This window comes from Falco biarmicus, chromosome 15 (genome assembly GCF_023638135.1).
Source record: "Falco biarmicus isolate bFalBia1 chromosome 15, bFalBia1.pri, whole genome shotgun sequence".
Taxonomy (NCBI): Eukaryota; Metazoa; Chordata; class Aves; order Falconiformes; family Falconidae; genus Falco; species Falco biarmicus.
Window position 1 is genome coordinate 6,107,784 of NC_079302.1, and position 21,098 is coordinate 6,128,881.

At 43.9% G+C, this 21,098-nt stretch overlaps 1 long non-coding RNA gene across 3 annotated transcripts in view; it reads right to left on the reverse strand.

The window, feature by feature from the left end:
* Positions 1-822: 822 nt before the first annotated feature.
* LOC130159534 (uncharacterized) overlaps positions 823-21,098 on the reverse strand; it is a 28,753-nt gene continuing 8,477 nt past the window's right edge. For all 3 annotated transcript variants that reach the window (XR_008825780.1, XR_008825779.1, XR_008825781.1), the window contains 3 exons: positions 15,044-21,035; positions 13,819-14,025; positions 823-11,112 (listed from right to left, as the gene is read on the reverse strand). This is a non-coding gene — a long non-coding RNA (uncharacterized LOC130159534). The remainder of the gene's footprint in view (positions 11,113-13,818; positions 14,026-15,043; positions 21,036-21,098) is intronic.

Here is a 21,098-nt window from a genome sequence, read left to right on the forward strand (position 1 = left end):
GTCTGCAAGGAGCAGATTGCCCCATGCAGGGGAAGACTTTGGCTATTTTTGCAAGGGCTGCTCCACATCACAACAGCACAACCCACGTTCCAAACACCAAAGTTAAGTCCGGTGGAGATGGCTCTGCCTCTCCCCTCCTTCCAACACTGGTAGTTGGCACAAAGGAGCGAAAGGGACGTGCCTTTTAGCAGACTAGAATCTAATCTACTCTACTGTGAGGGGGAAAGTTTTCCGTAATTTCAGTGAGCTTTACAAATGGTTGAACAGTAGTCAAACATTTTTTATTAATACTTTCACCCCATACACACAGAAAACTACTGAAACAAAATGATACCTAGAGTGGGGGAGGGACAAGCTCTGCAGCAAATGCCAACAGCAATACTACCTAGCTGCCTAGAAAGAGAAGAAAATGTCAACTGTATCCAGCAAAAGCTGTAGGAGCAACTGGGGAGACTTCCCAAAAGCAAACTGACAAGCCTATATCATAGGTTAAAGCACCAAAGGGTTTCAAATGTGTGTCACTTACCAGGAACAGAACTGAAGAGTACCTTCAAAACACACCAACACAAAAGGAAAAAAAGCCTGAAACCCAATACCTGTGAAAGCTGTGGGTCATTTTAAATGCGAAATAAAAAGATGACCATTACAATCTTGTTATTGCTCACTATGTCATGAACCGTCTTGCTAAAGACTCTTCACATTTTTCCAGACACCAAACCTGGGAAAAGTTTCCCTCTTCATAATACATGATGCAGTTACAAATTCACAGAACAACATCTTACAGGAGACGTGACAGAAGACGAATGAGAGTAGCAGAATACATATCAGTCACACCAAGGTGTCTCTCCCATACTTTATTTTTAGCTCTTCCCCTTTAAAGCCTACAATGTTTCACATTAAAGCTGCCTTTGAAATTATATGAACGGTGACAGAATGCTAGTGCCAAGTGGCCAGCTTCCTCAGCTGCAAAAGCTAATACCAAAACATTCATAGGGTCGAAGCCAAGAGGTACACGCCATGCACCACAGTGAGCTGAAAGGTGCAGGTGATCCCGGGCATTTTACAAGCAGGAGATAACAGTATTCTCAGAATCCCAGGTGTCAGATCCAGGATTCATCTGGGTGCATTGACAGTGAATCTAAGTTCCAGTTACTATCAGCCTCAGCAGCCCCTCCTGGTTCTGCTTCACTTGGCCAGGTACCAACAGTCTCCTCACCAGTCATGTGGCATATCTTCAGCACAGGAACCACCCTTGAACAACCCACAAGCCTCACAGGCACGGAGTTGCCCATCTTTATGATACTCAGAGACATTGCTGCAGAAGTTAAGCACTGCTGCGAAGTATACCAGACTTTGGCCTAGGCATTTGGAGCAGTTGTGCCTCAGTGGTGTCCTGGAAGGAAGACTAAAGCCCACCAACTTCCAACATTTCTTGCACAACCTTCGACTTACCTGATAAAGCTCTCTCTTAAAGCTGAAGAGTCACTATCTAGTTAAAGAAAATGTGTATGTGGAAGAAAATCATAGCTGCAGTGGGGATCATAACACTCCGTAAACTGCTCAATGTAACAAAATCCCAGCCATATAAATGCTGTAAGCAATCCTTAAAAAAAAAAAAAAAAACCAACCGAATAAAACAGTAACTGTTAAGAGACATCAGCACATCCACTGCACCAGAAGTAAGAGTACTCAGACACCCTCACAATCACAACAGAAGGTTCAAGTTATGGTCAGAATCAGCAACTCCACCATCCAATTTTTAACCCTCAAAAGCGTTCCAGGCAGACAAAATAATTTCCTGTAAAGAGTATGGATCTCACAGCTACAGAGAAGTATCAGGTGACATGTTTAGTCCTCCTTTTTTTGTAGCAAAAAAGCCCATATACGTGTGCTGAGGGGAGGTGTGGGAAAATTTGTTCTCTGAGCTGAAGAATCTGGCCCCAGCAAAGCCTATGTGTTTAAGAAGATGGTTAGCCACTAGAATAAAATCTTCCTTCCTTTTTTCTTTTCCCCCTTTTTTTTTTTTTCATTTTTCAGTTTAACAGTCTTATAATTTTAAAAGGCTCTTTGAATTGTTAAGAAGTATAATCACAATTCATTCTATGAGATCTGAAGAGTTTTTCAGCTGGGAGTACATTTTTACATCTCAGTCATAAATCCCTCAAAAAATGAATTTGTAGTGTTGACACCGACACTTTCTTAATTACAGCAGTGGAAACTTCAACCCTGCCTTACTGTCATATTTGGTAATGAAGTGTTGATTACTTCCCTGAAGAATAAAGCAAGGCATGAAAGAGAATCACGACTGGCTAGGCAGCTGGATGGATATCATAAATAATAGTCGCAAAACTGGTGCCACTTCCTCACAGGAGCTACAAAGACAATATAGCTTTTGTGTGGAGGTAGAAGTTGAATAGCTTTATCCCATCAGTTGTAAGAAACATTAAAGAGTCATTAGGCAGGAGGAACAATTATTTTAGACACTGTCACTGACAGATTATCTAGGCTAAGTATTTAAGCACCATCATAGTATTTACACTCTTTAGCAGGATGTACATTAGCTCAGCTATATTTTCTGGTTCGAGCTGCAAAACCTATACACAGCAGTTTCATAGAGAAAACTTCATCTTCAGGCTTTTCTTTTATGCACTTTTCATCTGCAGGACCCTTAAGCAGATTTTACACTCGTCATCAAGAGAACTTATACACCACCATCTCAGGATTAGGTGATGATTCAGTTTCCTATCAGAAAGCAAGTGCCAGTTTGTGAGGGAGAAGTCTGATCAATCAGGACTAGCTGAAGACGGTTCCTGTAAGCAGGGTGGTATCAATACTGCAGAACTGTTTACTGCTGCTTGCATGGATTTACAAGCGGGCACTCGCATACACATCTACATCAACTGTTCCGATGCTGAGATCCTAGGGGCCAGTTGAATGCAAAGGACATGTTGCTTTTTTATAGCTTTTATTCAAAAAATCATTTGTTTTGTCATTTTTTTTCCCTTGCCAAAGAAAATGGAATTGCTTATGTACAGGACGTAGTAATCAAGGCTAGTCCTAGGCCGGAGGTTGCCCAGCAGCCATTGCCTAGCTGGCCTGCTCCTGAGGTAAGACGGCAGCAGCTGCTGCAGTCGGGAGGGAGGAAGGGAAGGACATCCCTTCCAGGGACTGTTGTCACTGGCAGAGCAGTCCTGTACCGTCCCAGCTCCTCCTGGTAATAGCTTCAGCTATGCTGGGAAGCCTTGTCAGTTTATGACCACTTTTAGTGTCCCAAAGGGCCTTTGTAGCATGAAGCTGACCCTTGAGAATATTGTCCAGCTGTAGCAGCACGACTCAAGCAACAAACTTTACAGGGGACCCACCTTCAAACACGATCATATTGTGTGACAGGTCCAACACCCTCAGCGTATCTTCTCAGCGTAACAGAGTTCAGGCTCCTTGCAAATCGTATTGTAAAAAGCATTCTAGTGGATACTTGGCTCCATTCTTATCAGAGTTTCATTTTAATCTTGGTAGATTATTGTCACTTAATCATAATATTTAAAGTAAATACTGATTTAAAGTAAACTACTTAAGTCGCCAGCAGAAAAGCTGACATGAGGGAAAGGAGGCTGTACTTTCAAGTGGCTGGCCTGTTGCCTGCTGTGCTGTTTGACTGAGTCCTAAAACGTTCAGTGACTCCTCAGTTCAGTCACCCTGTCCCTTGTTACTTGTAAGCACTGTGTTTAAAAAAACTTCTGAGGAGTTACTGCCCTCTGGCCTCATACACAAAATACAGTACTATCCCTCACAATTTCTGTAACAATTTTCATTTGTAGATGTCATAACAATTAAAAAGAGAACGGAAATCATTATTTCACATTTTCAAAGGCATCGGACCCAGAGAGCAAGGAGGTTTGCCAGAGATCTCACAGCAGTAGCATGCCTGGAGCAGAACACAGCTTCCAGGTTTTATACTAGTGTCCTGACGTAGGGGTGCTATTTCCTCATAGCAAAGCTAGCTGTGCCAGAAGAAAACTTTTCATCTGTCAGACTTATTTTTCTTAAAGTTTCAGCTGAGCAGCAACCCTGCTTCGTGAATTGGGATGATCAATAAAAATCCCAAAATACATGCGAGAGTAATTGAACTAAGTGTCAGAGCGTGTTCTTTTTATATGCATACTAACTAGCTATTTAACATACTAACAGTGCCTTAAGCCAGTTTTGCTGGTTGCACAAAACACCAGTATATTGAAAGGGCTTGCAATCACACCTTCAGATGAAATGTAATACTACAGCCGCTGCATCCACAGTGATAAAATGCCAGCAGCTCGTTACCAGTACTATCAACAGTGAGAAATTCAATGTTACCAAGGCCTCAGCAGAACAGGAAAACTGCAGGAGGCTCTGCAGGGAACCAAGGAAACTTTTCTTCTGTGCTTTTTAAGCCAATAAAATGAAAATCTTGCATAAAAACAATGTGCTTGCAAGCGGGAAGTGCTGAAACCCCCCCAGCATTTGAAAATAGTTTTGAATGGAGTTGCAATTCAGCAAGCAAAAGTCCAGATCTTTCCCCTAGTTACCTTCCAGCCTTTCATTTCTTTCTCACTACAAAGCAGCACCACAGGTGAGTTTAGGAGAGAAAAGCATTCTGTTATAGTCTGCTTGAGCCTCCCACTCTCACTCATTATCCCGGTAAGCTCTGAGAGGCATAAAAAAGGGTAACTTAGGGCACGGCAGGCAGGGCACAGTGATGAACAAGGCTGAACTAGAGTGTTTAGCCACTGCTCTGAACTCATCACGGGGAGCCATGGCAGGCTCTTACGGTGTGCTGCACTGGCAGGAAGAACACACACCGAGCACTGCTGGCAATGTGCGCTCTCGCTGCTTATTTCCCATTTTCCTCCCCATCTGCTGAAGACTTCTTAACGTTGACTGTGCTACTGCTGGTAGAAGTGCTTCTGGGACCATTAAACAGGCATAGCCCAGGTCTTTCTCTAATTTATACATGGCAGATTGCAGGGATTTATTATTGTCTAAGGCCTTCCCTCAGGGCACACAGGAAGGGAGGAGAAGTTCCTTGCATCTGTGCTCACTCATGCAAAGATCAGCTTTAATCTGGCACATGCTACATCAGAAAAGTTTAGAAAAGCCCTCTAGCTAACCAAAGCACTAGAATTATCTGAGGGTGGAGAGAGCATGCTGGTCCTGATACAGATAAGCATGTAATCATGTAAAAACACATGTCAAAATCTCACTAAAATCAAAATATGATTGAAAAATTGATGATGCACTTGAGTGATGGTTTCTGAATAGGGATAGAATGAGAGATACTCTTCTGGGATACACATTGCAGACGCCTGTGTCTTGGAAGAGCGTCCATCTGGTGTATCTTTAGGATCAGCATATTTGTATAGAATGCAAATTGTTATTGCAACTGCTGTTATCTTTACACACTGTAGTCATAACTGAATGAGTCACATTAAAGGGTCAAAACCTTCTGTTCTACTTTTTACGATAAGCATCTTTTTAACATACAGCGTTAGGGATCTTGTGCGTCAACACATCAAGGTAGGAGTTGCTATTGGGTGAGGTTCAACAGACCCTGGCATAGGGACCCAATCTTTTTAACATATTTGTTAACAGTTTGAAAGAGGGAATAAATGAAGGGGGGGGGGGAAGAAATTAGATATCTAATATATCTACTATTGACTACTATTCTGAATAAACTAGATATTCGGGATAGGCTGCTTAATTTTTCTAGTCTCTCAAACTGCCTTCTAGCTTGCAGAACAAATCAAAACAGCTGTGTTAGTCTGCTGGTTACTGTGGTCCGGGCTGGCAGCTGGAGAAGACATGATACTGCAACCTGTCTGTGCAAATTCGCTAGGGCCCACAGCCTGTGATAACGGTCTGCGCAGAGTACTGTGTGGGGCAAATTTAACTTTTCGTTAATTTTGTTAAAGCAGCTTCAGAAGAGCTTCTGTTGGCAAAGAACCATATTTCAGAAATTCAGACAGAGATCAGCCACCACATGACATGTTCTATTGCTCAAATACATGTGTTCAAATATAGTTAGATTCATATTATTTCGCTTACCATATCAAAAACCATCTATAAGAAGCATTTTGCACCTTCCATTAGATTCTGTTTGTGCTACAAAATTCAGAAACTTTGCAATGTTTGCAAGTTCCAGCTACCAAGACCTTCTCAATCAGTAACATTTGACTGAAAATCTGAACTTTATACACTGTATGAGCTGTTTTAAAAACAAACACTAAATCTGAACTTTACCAACAGAGAGAAAATCATGAAAAAACAACCAAACTTCTTTTAATGGAAAATTTCTAATGTGTTTCTCATTGATCAGGACACAATGTCTAGTATAAAAAACCTAGCAATGTGAATTCACAAATGCTTATTTAGCCTGATCTCCAAATTGGAATGAATTAAAGATAACTCAGTTGTCTTCAGCTGAGCATGCAGGACTTACTTGTGTGTGTCTGTAATGGCAGTAAAAATTTCACACACACACACAAATTGTTTCCTCTGCTTTTTCTTCTTAGACTGGACTAGTAATTTTAAGATATCATCCCCTTTTTCAAAGAAAATGCTTTTAAAGTTTCCTTTATGATTAAGAAAGTCCTTTTGTTCTGGAGTTAAGCTACGGAATATTTTACAGAAAAGAAGACAAAAGCTAGAACACAGAAGGCTCTGCCAGGTAATTTAAACCCAACTGTCTTCTCTCCAGAACCTTTCTGCCACACATCAGGAGTTAAACCCCGTTTCTGCAAAGGATAGCTGCCCTGCTGAGTCTCAAAGGCAGCAATACAGAGTTTACCGTTAATCCTGTGCAGAATAATGAATGATATACTACTGAGATTAGCGAGGCAGTGTCAGACTGAGGTTTCTTCCTCTTTGTACGCTGATTCCACCTGGGTGAAAGCACACTGTTAAGACCCCTTAAGCATACAAAATCTCTAATCAAGTTTTCAGCAGTCTGGGCCTTTAGTTAATATACAATATTTAAAAAAAAAAAAAAAGCTGTCACTTTTGATGGCACTTTCTTCTCCTTCACAAGGACACATTTTGTTATGGCTGTTGTTAACATGGGGGGCGAAAAAAAAGGAAGTCGTAAGAAAGAAACTGGAACACTAATTCTGAAATATGTCACTTCCAAACAGCAAGACTCTCTCCTACCATCTTCATGGGCTGAGCTCTTTTCATGCCATGTCACTTGCATCATGCATTAATAATGCAGTAATGCATAAATAATGTCCCCACCTGAGATCAACACAAGAATTGTTGGTTTCTGGATTGTCTTGGGCAAATTTTGAATTCTAAACCTTTGGGATGCCCACTCTTCCTGTTTTTAAGTTTTCCCTGTAACCAAGGATGTTCATAATTTACTTTTTTAACAGACACTAATGGTCTCATGAGCTCTGATGATTACAGCAGCTGAACTTTAAGGAAGACATCTAATATCTTTAATCCTTAGGAAAAAAAAAAAAAACAAACCAAAACCAAAAACATGAGAACTGAAAGCACTCATTTCTGGTTTGAGATATGCATTTATAATACATATCTGTGCAGCCTGTGTTCAGCCACATGCTGTCAGGACAAAAACGGCTTACACGTGGAACTGAGGATTTAAAAGTTAAACCAGAAGACAGCGCCTGGTTTATTACCCCAGGGGGAAATAGATTAAAAGAAGGTTCCCTTTGTCAACAACTGATAATTTGCACCAATTTTATTTTTTATTTTAAAAATAATGGAAAAGTTGAAGCTGAATAATACCAGTTTTCTATTGAATCATACTAAAATAATAATTTATAAACAGATCTATAGATAAATCTGTTTATAAATAAATTTTAGCAGATTTAAACAAAATCCAAATATTGTATCAAAACAATGTTCAAATATGGCAAAACAGAGTTCATTTTTCAAGGTATTCCATGAAAACAAAACAAACTATGATACTGTTTGACCAAAAAAACTCCCCACACAACTAAATAAAAATTCAAAAAACCAACCAACAAACAAACAACATGCAGAAATGCAACTGGAGAAGTGGTTCCTTATAGGACCTCTACAGGAAAGTAAGAGGAACCTGCTCCCTGTACATGACCGGCACCAGCTTCCACTGGTCTGGCAGCACAGATGGAGCTAACACGCAGAGCTGCTGACTTGGCAGAAGTCTTCAGCAGCATGAGGGGACCTCAGCTACTCCTGGGGAAGAAAAGCCTCAGTCACAAAGCAAAGACAAGAGCTCAAGTTGCTTTTTGATGGTGTGCGTAGTCTAACAATAGCCAGACTTTAGCATCTGGCATTGCAATAGCAGTGCTTTTGCAGAAATTATTCATTTTGCTAAGAAAATAGCTAAACTAAAAAAGCAACAAAAGAAAATCCTTCCCAATGCAGAAAGAGAAAAGCAAAAGGTTTTCAGCCTCCTCCTGCAGTGGACATCAGTGAGGCACTTTGATGTCAGGGAGGGGACCAGTCAACAGAATCAGAAAAGACCAGGGCTGTAGAAGCAGATGTCTCAAACCCTTCTCATCATGCATTACATATATGCTTTGCTCTGTTTTGAGCTTACCTTCTCGTGAAGAGCAGCTTGCTACCCCCAGAATATGAGAGTTAAGGTCAATGCCAAGTAAGGTATTGCCAGACTGTGGGTAATGTAATTTTTTTTTTTTTTTTTCAAAGAGAGGAAATAATGTGTGCAGAGCAGCAATGGTTTATACCGGGTCAGTCAGGAAGTGTGGGGCTGGGTACTTAAAAAACAGATATTTTTGTTTTATGTTTCTCTCAGAAAACAAAAGCATACAAGAAAAAATTTCTTAGCTAAAAAATGCAGAGTTCAAGTTCATCTATAGCTAATTATCAACAGATATTGTGTTTCATACCGAAGAATGCCACTTTGCATCTGCATCTGCAATTATTATAGAATTGCTAAATAGCTAAACCCAGCGCCCCTTTGGATCGTAGCACAGGTAATAGCAGAAGACAGGACAGGAAAACAGTGAGAGTTTATTAACTCTATTCTCACAGGTGAAGAGCTGAGGCATGATTGGTTTAAGGCTGAAGTTTCACATACATCTTCATCCAGCGCTGCCAATGAAAAAAGACAGTCCCTGCTTCTGCTGTCCTTGTCCGCCTCTTGCTGTCTCTGCCCTGACTTGGCCCCTGTGGATAAGAAAGAAGAGGGCTAAAGATCTGAAAACACAAAACACAAATCCAAAACTGACATTGTGAATATTGCAAGTAATGGAAAAGAGAGAATCAGCTGGAGGTTTGTCTCTTTAAATTACAAAACAGCTTTTAATTTGGCCTTTCATGATCATTACTTATTAGCAGTAAACCAGCTGGTAATCTTTACTGCTGTAAATGTTCATGAAAAATTAATGTAACAAACCCACTCAGAAGCTCAGAACAATAGTCCTTGAACAGCACAGTTAGCTGAAATACCTGGAATTTGATCTGCATGTTGCACAATTACCTCTATCTTCTGATAAGGAAGCTGAAAAAAGTGACTCTATAATTAAGCAAAGCATTATGTTTTTTGAGATTTGTTAACGAAAAATCCACCCAGCCAGCAAACAACTGATTCTTGCGATGGCAAAGAGAAAAGGAAGTATCTATTGTGCCAAAACATCTGTGAATATCCGAATATACATTAAGACAGATCACAGTTGATTTGGGGAGGAAAAAAAATAAAAAGACAGTAAGCAATTTGTCAAAGATACGCTAAAAAGAAAAAGAGCATTTCACAGATGGAAGAAGGATCACCAAGTTTTTCAAAAACCTCCACGATGATTAAAAAAAATCCGCACTAATAATTTCTGTTGAAATATTCAAGCAGAAAAGTTGACAGTGGAGTTGCCTTGGAAATGCTATTTCTTGCTGATAGACCTTTTACAAACTTTTTTAGACCTTCAGACGTCATGGCTTTATTTATGTGTGTGCTGAGAACAAATTTGCTGCCTTCCCAGGCCTGTTCAAAAATGGTGTTTAATCATTCTATCAAAAACCAGGCTCTGCAGAAAATATTGGATCAGCTGAAGGTAAAACAAGATGCAGTTTCTCCTCGGTGTGTGTGGAGCTCCTGCATCACGCTGGTTTAACCCTACCTTCTTTTCCAGTTGTTACTGTGCAGAGGGAAGATAAATGTTTTGGGGATAGGCTGGTGCTACCAGCCTAATGACAATGTCTTCTAATTAGTCTTCCCTTGAAGTGGAGAAGACCAGCAGTCTTTCTGAATACATTTTCGTTGAGAAAAGACAGGGAAAAAATGGCCATACATCTTCTACAGACGTGCTGGGTTACTGCAGAAGGACAAGAAAGCCCAGGCAGGGTGACAATCCTAGCTGATTTTACAGGAAATGTGGTTTTCTAAAGCCATTACAGACATATTTTTAGCAGCTGATTTGCAACAACTTGTTCAAAAAAATACCCTAAAATCCCAAACACTGGCACTGTATTTCTGTAGGGTTTGCTACAGACCTTGAGAACAAAGAGCATAATAATAAAACAAAGGACATAACTGAGGCTATGCTGTGGTTTTGTAGCATCAGGTCACATTTCAAGCACCACTGTCTGATGTGCTGCCGTTGTGTGACCACTGTCGGGCCGTTTATATTCACATGAGGATGATGCTGGCTCATTTGCTTGTTCATACTGCTACAGACGGAAGTCAATGCAGGGCTAAACAAAACTCTTGCAAAACATTCAGGAGAAACCAGTGAACTCTATGGAAAGCAGCTGGCAGTTCATGCTCTTTCCTTATTTGTCCTCAAATTGTCTGGACAGCAAATACAATGGAGGTTGATATGGTTGATAAGGAGCGAAGATGATGGGGACGGCTTTCTACCGAAAGTGCTGCGTAGACATCCTGAGACAACAGCAGCACTCAGAAAGACTGTGGTCCTTTTTCACGGGACTCAAAACATTGCATTGCACTGCGGTCTTCCCAGTCCCCTCGCCAGAGCTCCTGCGTGGGTGCAGGTGGTCTGCACGGCACGGGTTTTGCATGTCAGGGCAGACCCCCCCGGGACTGCAGCCCCAGCTGCTCTCTTCCAGCTCTACAGCTGCTCCTGGGTGACTTTGGGCAAGCCGCTGCCTCAGTTTCGCCAACTGTAAAATGGAGAAGAGGATACTTCTCTTTGCTAACATTTCGTTTCAGGTGTAAAGCAAGCAGTATTTGTGAATACAGTATTTATCAGCAAGACAACAATGCTAATGCTAGCATTATTATTACAATTGACATCACTATCATTTTACTACTGGAATGGAATCTATGCTAACAAGTTATGTTGCTGTATTTGGAAACTAAATCTCTATGAGTGTAGCACTGAAAAACAATTTGTAATTCTGAGGCCAATATACCAATTACACTTACCTATATTTCTGTTTTTTCAGCCACCACATGAGAGAATGATGTTGGCAAAAAAAAGAAATACATTTTAAATCAGTAATTTATGGCAACTTTAACATCTTCTATACCGGTTTCCTGAAGGCAAAGGATTATGCAATAAAAAGGAAGTCAATATTGCAGCACTGAGGTTTGAAATTAGTGTGATAAACTGAATTTTAAACCAATACTGGCCCTATCACATACTTACAGATAATAAAACGTAACAGAGCAGATGATTTATAGGTGCTGCCACTGAGAATATAACACAGGAGGAGACTGCCAAAGTAATATTCATATTCATATATGTCATATTACATTTATATGTCCCTTCTGTTGAGCTTCCTCAAGCTGGAAGGCCATGGTGTGTGGACTGTAAGCCTCAGTCAGCAAACTTGCTCCAGCTCCACTTCCACTCTTCCTGCCTTGAGCTCTCAGTCACGATAAATCAGCAAGCCTTCCGTGAGCTCCTGGCTGCTGTGGTTTCAAGCCAGTGACCCAGAAACACCAGTGAACATCTTTGTGTTATTCAGATCCCTAAAGTTCTCCTCCCCCAGAAGCTAAAAACGTCATCTATGCTATCTGTGAGCACTCTGACACTCGTTTTGTTACACATGCTAGGATTCATGCCCTTTCTTCCAGTACCATCTATGCCATCCTCCCTTTTAATGGTAAACTAGTAATGGCTCGATGAGTCCAAACATACCAGATATTTCCATCATCCAGATCTGTTACTTACGCTGTGTATTTCTGTGAGCCATGAAGAAGCCACATCAATTCACAGGAGGAGAGGAGAGACATGACTGCTTTTCCAAACACTGAGGGCTACAGGGCAGAGAGGAAGGAGCAACACAAGGCCTGCTGGCAAATGCCTTTATTTCCATAAGCTGCAGTGTATACAGCTTGTAACGCTCGGGCATACAAACAGGACACTGGAATACAGGTAGAATGCCCATCCTGAGAATAACTCCTCAGCCTCTCATCTGTCTCTCTGCTGTGTCTAATCGTCTGCCTTTTTTTGCTCTGCTGCTCCTTCCGTGATACCACAATGCCACTCACTGCCGACATGCAGTATTAGCACTTTCTGCTTGGGATTCATTTAGTAGAAATGTTGCTGCCTCAGCAGAAGCATACAGGTTTCTAGCTTGGCTCCTAAGCACCTTTCTTGATGCTGTGCACCCACTGGATTCTTTTGACTGGTCTCTTTCAAAGGGGAAACATAACTGAGCAGCTAATTCTAACTGCATCAGCCAAGTCACCTCTAGACACTCCAACAGCCACCAGCACAAGGTATACTCCAGCTTTCTGGCAGTTGTAAAACCTTCTAACAACAGAAAAGACGCTCTCCTTCACCCAGCCATAGAAATGAAATTGCTTTCATGCCCTTCACCCATTATACCTGCTCTTCCCAAGGGTGCTGCATTTACACGGAGCGTGGCAAACCAGATCAGGGAACCAACCCAGAGTAACACCAGCCGTGTTTTGGTTGCCTGGCACCAAGAAAAGAGGGCTGCCTTTCTTGTGCCTTGCACCTTATACAAGTGCGCCATTACAGTATTTTTTAGGCTCCCGCATCCTGACTTTCCCAGTTTCTCAGTGATTTTTCTCTGGTTTTATTGTTTAACTCATCCATGCAGGCTGCTTAGTGCCTAGTGATCTCTTTCTAGATAGTTTACAACAAAGATGGATTAAAGATCAACTTAGCTGTTAGCTCAGCTGTTTTAGGCTGCCAGCTTGACTTTCTCCCAGAGATAGGCCAGTTTAGCAGCTTATCTTCTCAAATCTGCTCTTGCACGTGACCTATATTCGAATATGGCACATATCCCATGATACGGAGGTTTTAGTCCTTGGCGTGCTGTACGTTACTAGCCACCGTACAATGAGCTCTCTTTGGTTTTCATAATTGCTACAACAGCACCCACACAGTTGTGCATCATATTGCAAATATTATCTTGGGATTTAACAACAGGGAGGTGACCAGTAAGAACAACCTTGTGCTAAAATTAAGCTTAAATAAAATGAAAGCAAAGGTCTGCTAAATTATAGCTAGAAATAGGTGCGGGATACTGTACTGGCCACATTCAGAGTACCAGAGTTTCTCCTAGCTGAGAAGCAGACTGAATTCAGACTTTCTTGATAGTTAGATCTGTAATTTGGTACTTTCATAAAATACAATGTTTACTAGTAGCAGCAGGAAGAAAACCCTAATGCAAACGAAGTTCTTACTATTACCATCAGTTTGGAACAACCTTCTTTTATATCTATTTAAAGCAGGACTCAAGGCTTTGTTTGGTCTTTAGGATGAGTAATATTTTCCTAGGTAATGATTTGCTCTTGGGCGATCTAGCTGATTAGCTTCCTGATAGCCTTGGATGGGGAGCACTAGTGAAGAGCAAAATGGCATTATAAAGAAAAAAAAAAATGCTTACCAAAGAGGACAAGGACTTGTCCCTGCCTGGACAAGCACAGATGGATGAGCTGGTTTGTTAGGTGTATATTTCAAGACCTTTCAGAAGCTCCAATGTATTGCTGAACACAGCTCTGAATGTGCTGAAGCCCAGTGACGGTCAGTTCTCAGCGTTGTCATTGCGGAAAGGCTTACAGCCGCACTTGCAAAACCGCCTGTATTAGCATTCCTAGATGAAAGATACCGTATTCAAACCATGCCTTTGAATTTGCCTGAAACAGGCTCATTTTCTTCCCCTAGATGTGCCATGGGAGGGCAGCAGAGATGGTGAAGTGCTGGTGGCAGGGGCTCCGCTGCTGGTCCGTGGCAGCTGCGGGGAGCCAGGGCTGGCACCGGGCACCGGGCACAGGGCACTGGGCACTACAGGCGTCTCTGCTGAGGCCATCACATTGTACGTCTAATGGTTTTGGTTTAGTTCGGACGGGAACAGCAAGAAGTACGCACAAAGCACGGCTCTGCCCCGAGCCCCCAAATGTCCCGTTGCCGAGCTGAGCCATTAGCACAGAGGGGGTTGAAAAGGACAACAATGAAGTGCGAGCACCTGTTTCAGAGCAGCCACGCGTCCCTCTCAGCCGGCATCCTACTAGTAAACTACTAGTTTACTTCAGCAACAGCTTTCTCCAAAGCAGACACTGGGCCTGCAAATTTTCAGCCTCCCAAAAATTTATCAACTAATATTTGTAAATACATGAAAAAAGAGTAGGACATTGGGAGTACTGGGTGGCCTTTCCAGCGGGCAGCACTACTCACCCCACCTGTAACGCAAAGGGGAAACGAGACCAAGCAGCCAAAGCCTGCGTGCGACTTTCACACCTTGAGCAGAAAAAGCTCAACACCGAGACTTCGCTGCACCTCACCCTGATTTCCAGAGCCTGTGATAAGTCTGTTTGATTTGGTGACAAGCAGCGATCACTTTGCGAAGAAGTAAACGGTGTCATTCATCCCCCCCCACAAAGCAGATCGCAGCTCAAACTCTTTCCTTGCGTACTTGTGCAGCTGCCGTGAGGTGGAGCCATGCACCAAATCCCAGCTGCAACCGAGCAGCAACCAGGAAAGAGCTTCTAGCTTTTTTGTTTTTTCTGCTTCAGCCAGGTTGATCCTAAGCCTCCATCCAAAGTCAGCTGATTGCTTACAAGCACCGATAAATCAAGCAAAAAGCGCTGATGGTAGCGCTGCTTGTTACTGACCGGGTGCTGTAGGTGATGTCCCAGAGAGGGTTAGCTGTTCCGCTGGTCACCAGGTAACGGGGGTGCCTCGGGATGCAGTCAGCCACCAAGGACGAGAAGTGAGCTGGTGAGATATTGTTTTGGGAAGCTGCTTCAGTAGCTGTGTTGTGCTGTTCCAATTACCCTTGGAAAGGCCACTTTACTCTGAGGCTTAAGAAGGGCCGTACAAGTTTGAGGGGATAAACCCCAACGTGGAAAGGCAGCTACAGGTGCCCTTCATCTAAGCTGCCTCTCAACCTTGTACTCTTCCCCTATAAACTTAAATACTCAGCTTTTCCTACAAGGCTACAGTGTGCTTCTGTTCACTTCTGTGCCCAAGGGACACTGTGTTTGCTGGCTGCCAGGGTGGATTGCGTTGCTCTACCCAGCTGATGACTGCAGGTGCCTTGGGAAGCCAAGCCGGTTCACAGAAACTGGTGGGACAAAGTGTCTGAACATAAATCCCATACATCTGACAGCGGCACAGGCAAGGATGGATGGATGTTTGAAACTGCTCCAAGCCAGGCACAGTGATTTGGTTTCATTTGGACCGCTCCACCTTGAAATATCTATTCTATTCCTAGTAAAATTTACATGAAGGCAAACTGAAAACCTGCAAGATTTTAATTTTGCAAGAACACTATTTTCAACTTTAAAAAAAAGTCTTGGAAAAATTCCCAAGAAGGGCTGAATAATAAGGTTGTAATACTTACAGGCGTAAACCCTGTGACTGTACGTATTTCAATGCTTGGGGTCTATTTAAGCTATAAATCCCATATGTGATGCACAAGGATGGCTACTGATCATCCTGATAAGAGAGGTCCAATTTGTCTGGAAATATATCATACAATTATGTTCTCTAATATTTGGCGTAATAAAGGCAATACTGTTGTCGGTTACCTCACTGATATGTAACTTTCTGTTGGCAAATCTTTCACAGTAAGGTTATAATAACATCACTCTTCGGCATCCCTGCCAGACACTCAACTCTTTATTTTCTGTTCTGTCATATAAGCTGAGTAATTTATACGCCTGTTCAATACAAAAGGTGGTTATTATATGTTTGAAGAAAGAGATTTGACAATACCTGCCTTGTAAGAAATACCGAGTCGCGGAGGAGATGAGAGGCAAAGGAGGTGACAAGGCAGTTTTCAGATGGAAGATTAGAACATTGTTCTGGGTTCCACAAACAAATATGTTGAATTATAGACAAAAAGCCACTTTCTAGCATTTGTCCCCTGTTGCTGCCGTCCTTTTAGGGACATAATCCCACTGAAGTCAAATCATGTCTATAAACTAAATTCCAAAATTAATCCATAAGTAGAGTATGTCATGGAAATGCTTATTATTAGTTTGATTTGTACAAGATGTATAGATATGATTTCAAATAAAAGCAGCATTATGGAAAAAATTACGTCAATTGCAGTTTTATCTGAATAAGGACTGCACAGCATGAATGCTCTCCCAAAATAACACATCTGCAGTGATCTAAGTGAAGCTTAGCTAACATTCCCTGCACTGTATTTTTACACAGGTAATTTTGTGTGACTGCTTAACCACAGCTCTAAAATGACATTGATCCCCAAGCTCTGACAAACGCATAGCGGGAGAGCCCCTTGCTTTACCCGGTGAGAAGGAGCAGTGATGGATGCTGGCCTGGTGCCAGCGCTGCTCTTCAATCCATATAAAGATGCGAGTAGATGTGTTTGAGCTGAGGGAGCGAAGCCCTTTGCCGTTTGCATCGCGCTGAAACGTGCCACCACAGGGCTGCCTCCTGCCATACCGGCCAGCAGCCGGGCACGCAGCTTGGGGAGCTTAAATAAGGCAAGAGCGGGAGGCGACAGAAAGCCCGCTTGGGGGTAGGGCTGTGTGGCACCATAGCTGCGAGGGAGCTGTGGAAAACTCCTGCCTGGGTCTGCTTTCCTGCAGATGACCAGGCTAATTAACCCCAGCCCAGCAGGCAGGATTCAGAGCACAAAATATTAGGTAGGTTGGGTGCCAAGAACTGATCAGGCAAGCTGCCTTAATCCCCTGAGCAAGGCAAAGGAGAGTGCCTGAGCACCGTGGGAAAGAGCAGCTCGTGGTGGACAAACATCCAACGCTGTCAATCTAACACTGAACTCCTCTTAAGAGGCTCCCAGGAGAAGCCCACCCTGCTTGTGCTGGTCCGTACCATCCCGCTTTCCAGGGCAGTGCTGCTCTCCTCTACCAGCAGCCAGCTCCTGGGCCATCCTCATGGGGACTACCCTGTTGTCCCTGGGCCCTGGACACCACCGTGCAGCCCGGTGGCCCTTGGCAGCCGCAGGGAGCAGGGCTTATCCTGCTCTAGAGCAGCACCTGGCTTTTGCAGCATCGCAGAGTAACAGCAGACCAAGGCACAAGGGGAGAAATGCATCCTCTGTTCAGCTTCCTCTTGCAGCAGAGACATCGTTTCCCATGAGACCGAGGCGAGCTTATCGTTAGTGCCCAATTAAAACAGGAAGATCGTTGGAACTCAAGAGGGAAGGGGACATTCCCTGTCTTGGAGCAGTCCACTTGTCAAAGGAAAAGCACCCTCACACTGCACTGGGGAGAAAGAGGAATGCAGGTCGCTGCTCTTCTGAAGAGGCAGCTGGGGTAGGAGCCTGGTAGCGATGGATGTAACCCTTCCTCCAGAGGAGCTGCTGAACTGTGAACGTGCCAAAGTGGATTTCCAAGCTGAGCAATACCTGCTGTCTTGAGTGACCTACTTTTTTTGCACGCTATGTGAATAGGATTAGGCAACAGTTAATTCAGTGCTGAACACTAAAACTGTTGGGCAGCAACAATTATCACATGCCTGGTGAACCCCATGGAAAGCCTTACTGCCCCGTGACAGCGGTTACAGGACAATACCTCATTTCAGACCTGTGTTTTGGGCACACATCTAGCAGGAACACAGCCATTTTCTAAACTGAGCATCATCATTCAAATTCATTTATCGGGTCCAACAGGAGCTTTTCTTATTACTATGCACAGTAATTTACCAAACGCAGAGTTTTTAAGGTTATCTCATAAATCACATAAAAAATGAAAGGCACTTTCATGCCGAGCATCCAAGCAGTCCTGTGCCTCTGGATGAGCCATGCCGAGGGAGTAAGGCTGTCAGAAGGACGAGCACACAGGCAAATCCAGCTTTTCCAATGGCCTTGCCACATATCACATATCACACCAGCTATAAAATCCCACCCTATGGCACGTATCGCTCTCTGCCTGGCCCTGTGCTAGAAGGTCTCTCATGACTCTTGCCTGTCATTATTTTGTCTCACCTGGGCCAGCAAATGCTCAGCTAAATCTATACTGAACCATGGCTAGCTGAGTTTTCACTGAGATATGAAATGTTTGTCAATCATACAGGGAGGAGAAATACACTAACCAGTGAACCACTCTTTTGGACTTTGAATTCATTTCTGAAGTCTTTGCTAAATGATTAACAACTGTTTGGGAAGTTGGGATTTAGTACAGTATTTGCTGATGCTTTGACTCTATACAGATTTTTATTTTTATTTTTGAACAGAATCTGATTTCTTGATACCTTGGCCAATTAAATTAAACAGCTCTCCTCAAAACAATCCCCAGTTACCAGCAAGAAACCTAACCCTGACGGTTGCAGCACGAAAGCCTGGTATGTTTTATCTCCCTTTTTTTCCCAGAATGAGATCCTGGCACCCTAATTCACAGGCACCGGAGCTGATCTCCACAGAGAGTCGCAATCAAATCGACTCTTTCTTTGCAGCACAAAGGAAATCACATTTCTTTGAAACGCTGAGGAAATCTGAATGTGTGTTCCTGTTTAGCATGATTAAGGTGTCACATAGCACTCCCACGCACCCCGACACAGAGAACTTCTTGCCGGCTGCTGATGTCAAAGCAAATCAGCTGAAAACACGGAGGGGTTCTGAGAAACACAACTAGGACGTGCCAGGCGGGCTGCCAAGGAGCCACCCAGTGTCGTACAGACGGGGCAACCTCAAAGGCCACCTTCTCACAGGGGATGGGGACAACACAGTGATGTCCCCTGCCCCCCTGGCCCCCCAGCAGGTTTTTAATACAGGCATGGGGCACACGTCTTTTGCCATGTAGGACTTTCTGCATGTGAGCTGCTTGTTGCTGGTTATAAAGCCCTGACAGGACACAGCAAATGTACCCACAGCATTTAGGAACGTCACCAAGAGGTGCACTTCTGTGCTTTTGGATTAGCACAAAACCTTCTTTGCTTGTGCTCCGTCTTGGCCCCAGCCACCTGGGACATCTCTCTCTATCCCAGTTCTCTCTCATCACCCTGATGGTTCCAGCTGCCACCCTCTCACTTCTTCAGCTCTTTCATCTGTATATTTTTGCTTGTGTCCTGTGGTTTGTCCATTATCGACATTAATAATTTAGGGGATTGTCTGCTCCTGCTGAAATCAATTCCTGTGCTACTGCTGCTAAGTGCTGGGCTGGGCCCAAGAACCGCTGTGACGGGGCTGGAATGAAGCAAGTGAACTGAAATGAAAGCAGAAGAAAACAGGCACTGCGCCCTTCAGCAGCCGGTGAATTTAGGTGGGGATGTGCCTAAGAAACACAAGCACCAAACTCCAGTTGAAATCCTTCCTTTTTCAAATCTCTCCCACGTATGCGTTATGATCCCAGGGCTGGAAGCAGTCAGCCTCAGTGCAGGAGCCCCACAAGGTCCATGTTACCTCCAAGGCAAAGCTGCTTAGATACAGGCAAACGGGGAAAACACATCACCCTGGGCCTCTGCAGATGTCCACCTAACGAAAACTGCGAAGGACTGAAGTGCTTGTGCAGAGCTCTTGATCCAAACATCTCTTTCTAAGCCCCCTGTCACACCTCCATCCCACTGCTAGGGACCATTCCAAGAGCATATACCAACAATCTGCAGATCTTACTTTTCAGCTGTTTGCCACCTTGGTGGCAAGCCATTTCCTTGCAAGTGGCTGAGGAAGAACAGTACCTTGTGTCTCAAGGCTTAAGCCAGTGGGGACCAAGTTTTCCTCCTTATTTCCTTCTCTGGCATACACAGCTATGCTGCTGAGGGATGCACGTGGGGAAACGGTCAACAGGAGAGGGCACTGACTCTGTCTTGGAGAGGCATTTTTTGTTCTTAAGCCCAGGACTTTAACAGCTCTGTGAGGCAGACAGAAATAATAACAAGATAATGCAGACAATGATTTAGGGACCAGGTATGCAGACAGTTTGACCAAGGCTGAGAGGATAAATTCATCTGATATAACATCACTGAAGCTCAACTCTCATCCCTCGTTGAGCCATACCGCTGGGCTTCTCTGTCCTTCCCTGAACAGCACTTCAGCAGGAGAAGGAATTTTTGGTTCTTTTTTTGAAGCAGTGGGATTAAGACGCTGTCCCCACAGCCAGGCAGGCTGCAGCTGTGCCTGACGGCAGCAGACAGCGGCTGGCCAGCGGAGCACTCGTGCAAGGTCTGGAGCTCGGCTCCCACCAGGAGCTGCCGGCATCCCACGGAGGGCCCCAGCGCCCGCGTAGCCTGGCTCATCCCGCAGCCCGGGGCTGGAGGGTTACTGGGAGCGCTGCGAGGGTGCCAGCGCACAAATCCCAGCTTGCGCGGGGCAGCAGGCATGCCGAGGAGGGTGTGGGCACCCAACGCTTCCACCCGCCTCCGCCTCAGGGGCTTGGCTGAAGTCCCCCTGGGGCCACAGGCCTGGGTGCTGGGGACCCAGCACTTTGCTCGCCAGGCTCTCGGCTGGGTCCTGGACACGTCCTGGCTCCGGTACTTGCTGGCCACTCGTGGCACCCGGTAGGCACGGCGGGGAGGACACGCTTCCCTACCTGCCCGTGTTTGAAGTGCTCGGAGGCTGGGCAGAAACACGGTGCCGGTTGTGACGGGTTATGGACAGAAGCCAGAGCAGCGTACCATAGTCACATAATCCAATAACAAGAACAGATTAGGCAATCTCTGTGCTTCATGTTGACAGGCCTGAAGGAAAGAACAGAACATGTAATCAAATGAGGGGGGGTGTCTTTCTTTATTTTGAAAGAA